This window comes from Nanorana parkeri, unplaced genomic scaffold (assembly GCF_000935625.1).
Source record: "Nanorana parkeri isolate BGI_ZX_2015 unplaced genomic scaffold, ASM93562v1 scaffold1014, whole genome shotgun sequence".
Classification (NCBI taxonomy): Eukaryota; Metazoa; Chordata; class Amphibia; order Anura; family Dicroglossidae; genus Nanorana; species Nanorana parkeri.
The window spans coordinates 602,900-610,929 of NW_017307282.1; positions in this window are offsets into that span (position 1 = coordinate 602,900).

The following is an 8,030-nucleotide window of genomic DNA, read 5'->3' on the forward strand; positions in this document are numbered from 1 at the left end:
TAGATATAGCTATAGATATATAGATATATCTATATATATATATATACACACTGTGTATATATATATATATAGATATATAGATATATACATATATATCTATATATCTATATATAGATATATAGATATATATGTGTGTGTGTCATATATAGTAAATGATGATACAGAAGAAAAAGATTCATGTGGTGGTCAAATAGTTTTTTTATTAAGCATATCATGCAATGAAAAATTGACACAAGCTTGAATGTGCGTGAACAATGAACACATTTTCCACTGACAAAAAACAACTTTTTGGATTATTGCTACTGTAGTAAATATGCCATCATAGAAAACTGAGGTCATACACCAAAGTCGGCCAAGCAATGATCAAATAGTTTATTGACATAGACAATACTTTTCATGGTTAACTTTGCCACCTCATCAAGTCTACTTTTGTAAAACAGCAGGCATAAAGCACATTACATGTTACATTTTTTTACGATTGATCGTTAAAAAGGATCAATCATATAACAATTGCAAAAAGTTATTTTTTTAATCTTTTTTGATAGTTTACTTTTCTTTTACAGAAAATAGCTAAATGCCTGCAAACTGCTTGTATTAACATTAGAAGTATTTACAAATAATTTATTTATAATTAAAGTCTGTAAATGTTAATGAAAGTGGCAGCCAGACACTGGACCACTAATTTATGTTTCTCTACACTGAACAGAACATTATTTAAACAAAGCTAAATCAGTCTTGACAGTAAAAATATTATAACAGCAGAAGGCATTTGCCTTGTAACATATTAATCTCTGAAAATATATGGAGTGCTATGTACTTAACCCTTTAAAAAGTGATGATAGTGCAGGGGCTTTGTTAAATAAGTGTCCATGAATTGTTTAATGGGTTTCCAAGATTTTCTTTATTAATGTGTATAACTTACATTATGAATAGGGGTGAGCAAATATGCCTGCGTTTGATTTGCAGGCCATACTTTGAACCCATATTAAAGTCAGAAAATTGTGAAAAACTTGAATCCGAATAACACTGAAGTTTATAGCGAGTGCATCTTGAAAATCAATTCTGCCATTTTCAAGACTGATAGGCAAGGGGTTGTCAAACAACCTGGGCACTGCCATGGGGAACATGTACCAATGCAAACAAAATGTAAAAAAAAAAAATTACAGCAATGAGAGGGTCCTCCTTTTTATGTGACTTTTCTTCCAAGTGAGGATAAAGGCCCACCCCCTCCCACAACCAAGTCTTACCCTTTTTTATTTAGCTATCAAATGTCCGAGCTTCAGTGTGGCAGTAGTAGTGTTGTTTTTTTTTACAATAGCAGGACAAGGGGTAGGTTGGAGCCATCTCTACTTGAAAAACTGTATAGGAAAATCCATGGTGTTGTCAACATGTTAACAGCAGTTAGGTGGGCCATTGGCGGCATTGGGTTGAAAGTTGGTTGGGCTACCATCTTTTGTGCATGTTGAAGAACTAAAAAGACTTTAGCAGGTCTCTAAAGAAGTCAAAAAGCCAGTGTCCTGCAAAAGAAGAGGTCGTATACTCACCTCTCCAGCAGGTAGTACATACCTTCCCCCTGTTTCTGCATATCCACCTTCTATAAGTCTTTCCAGCCTTTGACTACACCAGGAGTGCCAGGTGACTTTAATCCTCTGCTATGCATAGTGGCTTCTTGATTGGAGGAAGGAACAACAGTACCTGCTGTGGAACACAGACATCTAACATTATAAGAAGTATTGAATGCTGAAGAGACTGATAGAAGGTAGGGGAGCTAGGAGACACAAGTCACCAGAAAGCGAAATATATTACCGGTTCTACTGCACAGATCTGGTGTTTTGATTTATTAGAGATCTCACAGGGTTTCTTTAAGGATTCCTCCTAAGCATGGATCAATCCATCCTAATGGTTTATACCAAAAGTATCTGTGAACTTCACATATTGGATAGCTAGAAGTGATGATTTGGGATGTTTGGTTCTTTTTATCTAGAACAGTGTTTTCCAAAACTGTCTTCAAATCCCACTAACAGTTTCTGTTTTGTGCTTATCCACAGAGGTAGCTAAACTGCATTGTTTGACACTAATTACTCCACTTTGCTATGAAGCATGTACTGCTGGTGTGACTTTAAAATCACCCAGGGAAACACTGTTTTACAACACAGGTTTTTAAACAGTAGAACATGTACAATACAGGGCACCTTTTTTTTTACAGTAAGTTCATCATATCAATTTACAGTTTAAAAAATTATAAACAAAGCAGAATCCAGTAAATATTTGGGTAATTAAAGAACTTAATAGAATCTGCGGGCACTATTCATGCACAGTTAAGGGGTGTCAATAATACATTTATATGTGTCAAGGAATACTTGAGTGAGGGTGAACATCAGCTTACATAAAGGGGTAGATAATTCACTGAGGCTGAGAAACTTTGTTCTACACGTGCCAGTCATCAAAAAAAAAAGAACATTTGGACCATTTCCTTTAAAAATATTAACCACTTTCACCCAAGATTCAAACAAAGTTGTATGTAAACATTTGTGCTGCAAATAGACCCCCAAAGTGTATCTTAACCCCCAACCCCCCAAACATATTAATATATTGCAGCTTACCAGTCCTTATATGTGGTGGCTGCATTAGTTTTCATCTTTAATGCACTTTTTCCTATATTTTCACCTGGGTATCTTCATGTCCTAGGGTGACAATGCTTACTTACTATACTGTATCTATGGAAGAACAGCATGGTTGCCTTGCGCTGTTGGCATCTGATATTTGGACCATAGAGCACTTACCTATCTCCCTTCATCAATATACTGAGGAGGTGTTCTGTTGTTTACAGAAGTGAAATGAGCAGGGCTCACTGGCTTCCTGGTAGAATCTGCAGATATTTTTGCACTTATCAAAAAAATTGACAAAATATTTTTAATGGGATATTTACCAGGCCAAAATTAAGGAAATAAGAGAAATTCATTTAAGGGTTTATATACATGGGGTTTATATGTCACTCCTGGAGAAGAGTAAAGTCATCCAGTGTACCAACAATAAGGAGAATTGCTAATACTAAGGAGAGGCATGGAAATCCTGAATTGTACGAGGCAAGATACACTTTAGGGAAAGGCTGGGTAACGCAGTATGTGTTTCATGGAAAATGCACTTGAATGAGCCAGGCTTTCCACAACAGGCGCACTGGACAGGTAAGGCTTGTCTCTGCTCTTAGCTTCTACAGCATTATAACAATTTTTCAGCTTGTGTCTTTGGTTTTAGAAATCCCTCTTTCAGTATGAACAAGATGATGGTACCAATGAATGCTGCTAATATAATTAAATGGAGCAAGTCTGGGCTTGCAAATATCAAAAGGTGTTATACAGTAACCATGTAAAAAGCATAAAGACTGGAAAATAGGTTGATATCTCAAAAAGGAACTTCAAATAGTGGATTTACTATGAATCTTAAAAATACCTGTTCTAATCAAACAGTCTGATCTCTAGAAACAATTCAATATTAGGCATCACAATATAAATAACTTTAAGTGTACATGGAATAGGCATTGGGTGATCATGAGCTTATAAAGAGGCTTATTAGTAAGGATGAGGTGACAGCAGACAAACACAAAAGCCCATGATAGCAGTATTTTATTTTATAAATGCATAATAAAAACAGAAACTATAACTTTGCGTTATATAACACAGTATTTTCCATTGTGAGTTCTTGTATTACAGTAGTATTTTTTCAGGCTTGTAATCACTGTTTAAGCTAGATGCCAAGTAAGGGATTTATCTGAATACCTATTATTGTGATGTATTGAATATGGTTATATTTGATGACAGATGAACAAAATGAAATGAAAGATATATAATGAATCCTAATGAAAGTATGGCAAACTTCAATGAAAATAAACCACTTTGGCTTTTGTAATAATTTGGAAATGACTTACACATTTAAGACAGATTCTATTTGAAGGTTCCTAATATGTCATTATGGTAATTCTGGCAGAAGACAAAGCTCCCACAATCTATCAGAAAAGCCAAAGTGTAATTGAGAAGCTGGCAGGATGTTGTATACATTGGCATCATTGTTTTTGTGCTAATGCTGAATAATACCAGAAACCCAGACAATTTCTATAAAATATAAGACCATTAAAAGACCAAGCAGAGCATGCTGTTCTTCCTAAACCACCATTTGCTCTGAAGCACGGAAGCCACAATTACCCTACACATTTGTTCCAGCAGTAACAATGCAGACATAATAGCAAAAAGTATTTCTAACTAAATAAAAGAAAATATTTAAAAATAATAATTTCACTCTAATTATAGAAATGTTTGAAAATGATAGCATAAACATTGAATTCTAATATGAATAAGCCAGTTCAGGCCATTAAGCTATGACAGTGTAATGATCACACACAGGATTACAATTTGCAGTTTCCGGTATGTTGCTAATACTTAAAGACATGATGACCATACCTGGGAGCTTTTGAAAATAATAATTCCTGAGAATTTGAATGTGCAGTGGGTGGGGGCCACAGCCACCATTCACCACTGTACAGGATGATGGGTGTGGGCATAACCGTAACTGTGTTTCAGTCGTACAGTATCTCTGACTTTTACCTCCAAGGGTCATCTTCAGACAAAGTAAAGCTACTGTAAATGGGTGAGTGGAGGTAACAATAAACCTATGAAAGGAAAGCCGGCAGAAATATAGTACTAGGAGTACACAAGCGTATTTATGCTACTAAATTATTATAATTTAATCAGTAGGAATAGTGATCAATCGCTATGCTAATGGAACAAATGGTTCCCTAGAATAAGATTACATGTCCAAATTCCTACATAGTACTAATCCTTACAAATGTAACCATAAAATTAAATATTTGTATAAGTGTATACTGTTATGAGAATACACAGTCAAAATAATTTATATAGTTCCATCAAAAACTGAGATTTAGATAGCACTGTCAGACTGTTAGCGACCTGACTTTACTCTACTGCAACTGGTCACCTCCATGATCGCAGCTTGTGATTGGATAGTAGAACATCAGAAAAAGACTTGTGAGCTCATCATTCTGCTCTCTTCTCCTTTGTATGTTTTCTGTCAGCACAGGCATATGGGGGAACAGCTGAATTGTTTCTAAAATTTTAGATATTCTGTTGTCTGAGTTCTACTTTTCAGTTAATTACAAAAGTATGATACCAATACAAATTCAAGTACATTGAAAAATACATGTAATGATTCTTTCATAAAAACATATAAACAACAATTGGTGTTTTTTATGTCTGCCTCAATCTCTTTATTAAGGAATGCTTGCACAAGGATATATTGGGAATGAACCCTTTTATATGGCGATCAATACAGTTACTAGGTCAAACATAACAAAGTTTACATTTGGAGCTTCTAGTACTTACTTTTAAATGACCCATGAAATCATCCTGCAGTTAATTTTAAAAGTATTAGTTTGCTTGAGTGCTTGTAATCCCACTACACTAATCAACCACGGAGTAAACAAAATCTACAACCTTTATATGTTTGTGTTACAAAACCAAGTCTCTTCCATAAGCAATGCTTGGAGAAGACCACTAGCATCAACGAGGCTAGGGCTAAAAGGGTGATTTTTATCTTTGGCTATAGAGAGATTCAAAGAGTAACTTTGCTGTGGGAAAAATACACTCTTTCTTTGGTCTGTCACATACATTGCAAGCATTTACAAAACTCACACATGGATTGCAGTTACTTCCTTCTTACTGCACTTCACTTCCAACCTCCTTAGTGGATTTATCTTAGAGCAGCAGTCACATGATCAGTCCCAGTGTCGTTGCTAAATGGCAATAAGCCAAGAACAGCAGTAAGCTGTAAATGTCATCCATTTTGTAGTGCTAAATGCTACCAAACACACCCATAGAAGGAAGTCACGTTAGCATTTTCTGCTAGTTTTAAAAGATAACAGCTCCCTGATTGAATTACAAAGGTCATTTTTTTAGCACTAAATTATATAAAAAAAGTTTGTGTACCAATAACACATAGATTGATTGATTCATATTTTTTAATAAACAGTTTTAGGCAGTAATATGTCTCCCATAGGTTTATTTTAAAAACAGCCACTGAAACTCAAACAATAAGTTGGACTGGGCCCAGCAAAAGCTATTCTGTTATACAGAATATTAGATTTTCTTGTGCAAAGTATGTCATCACTGTGTTACAGTGGTGTCAACAAGACGCCCATGGTAAGTCTCAGGGTCAAAGAAACTTCAACTCCCAAGTGACCATCAGAACACTGACAGAGTGGTTTCTATGCAAACATGTCCATAAGAAAGGACCAAGTCAACTACACCATTACCACCAAACTTTGCCTATGTACTGTAATTCACCAACTGAACCACCCCTTTTAAATGGTAGGCTGCAAGGTGATATTCCAAAAATAGATGGTATATGCCTTCTGAGTCAAGGGATCCATTAATTTTTCCTAAGATGATTGACTACGTGACTGCAGAGAAGCCCTTCATCAAGCATGGCTCTGAGGAACAATGGAAATTATCTAACTGTAGATGTTCACAACTGCCATTAGCGAAAAAAGAAACCCAATGGATTTTTAAAGCAGGTTCTTTGAAGCCCTATGGACCTAATGCAGAATTCGACCTAAATTGTTTTATATCTAATGCCTGACATTTTTAGGAGCAGGAGTGGTTTTATACATTTTGTTATTTTACATACTAGGTTTTTGCGCCCATTTTATATATGCTATTTTTTACATGTCCTTCCCATTTTTGAGATTTATATATTTTTTTGGTTTGCTGCCCCCTGCAGGCCTATTAGTTGGCCTATTTGTATAGTATTATATGGGATATATTTATTTATTTGTATGATAATTGTATATGGATTTGGTGCTTAGGCTCCTCCTTTATGCTCTATGTTGTTGGTTTTATAACTTTTATGTATTTTTTATGTAATTTGATCTATTTCCCTTTCTTCTGTGCTCTGGCCTGTGTGGTCTCTGCTGATGGTGCTATTTCCATATATATATGGTAAAGGAAGTGCACCTGGTTTACTGCCTTTACGGTAGCATGCTTTTCTGTTAAATAGACTTCAAGACATCAGTAGCTCCAGACCCCCAATGAAGTCACGTGTTTTGACGTAACGTACGTAGGGCAGAGCTTCTGATGTCACTGCACTGAGCTGAGCCGGACGAACAGGTTTTTTTTATCGCTTTGCTGCCATTTGCCCTGCTGGTCTGATCCAGAAATACCCAATGCATGTACTGTTTACACCATTGTTAGTACGCATTTTTTATTTAATAAATTGCATTTTATTGGACGTTACGCACTATGTCCTTGTCCTTTTTCTCTTTCTACCTGGATTTATACTGGTACCTGTGATCTGAGGACCTTTTCTGTGCATGGGCTTCCCTTCCCCCATTAAGAAGGGAAAAAGCGCATTTGACCTAGCTCTGTGGGTCTACCTCCCCAGGTGAGCACTCACTTGTTGTCATCACTCACTGGGTGGAGGTGAAGGTCTGCCTGCATTGTGTGATTATCCTTACCTGAGAGTTATATGCAGATTGGCTGCGAATCATCTGAGGAATTTTTTTTGCACAATCACCATTGTTTGCTTTTGTTTTTTCCTTGAGCCTTTTTATTGTCTATATTGCTTTTTTGTCTTTGTGTAGATATTTTCTATGCCTCATTTGTTTGAAGGCTCATATATGTGACTCACTTATATATGTTTCAATTTATTAGATATGTATGATTATTAGCTCGGCACAATATTGTTTTTCACATTTTTCAGATATTTAGTTATATCCTTAGTGCTTGGTAGCTCTTATTTCCACATTACACTTACTGGCGCTGATCACCTTTTATTGTTTATTTAAAAAGGTGATGTGAAAAATAGTGCTCTTAGAATGCAATTTTTACTGTACAGAGTGGCCGTCTGAGCTCATAGTGGGAAGAATGTCAAACTGATAGCATGAGGTTTTCCAAAGTTTTCGTGCTTACTTAGCTTTTCCTCTAAATTACACAGAGTGCCTCTTGTATTATATAAGATATATA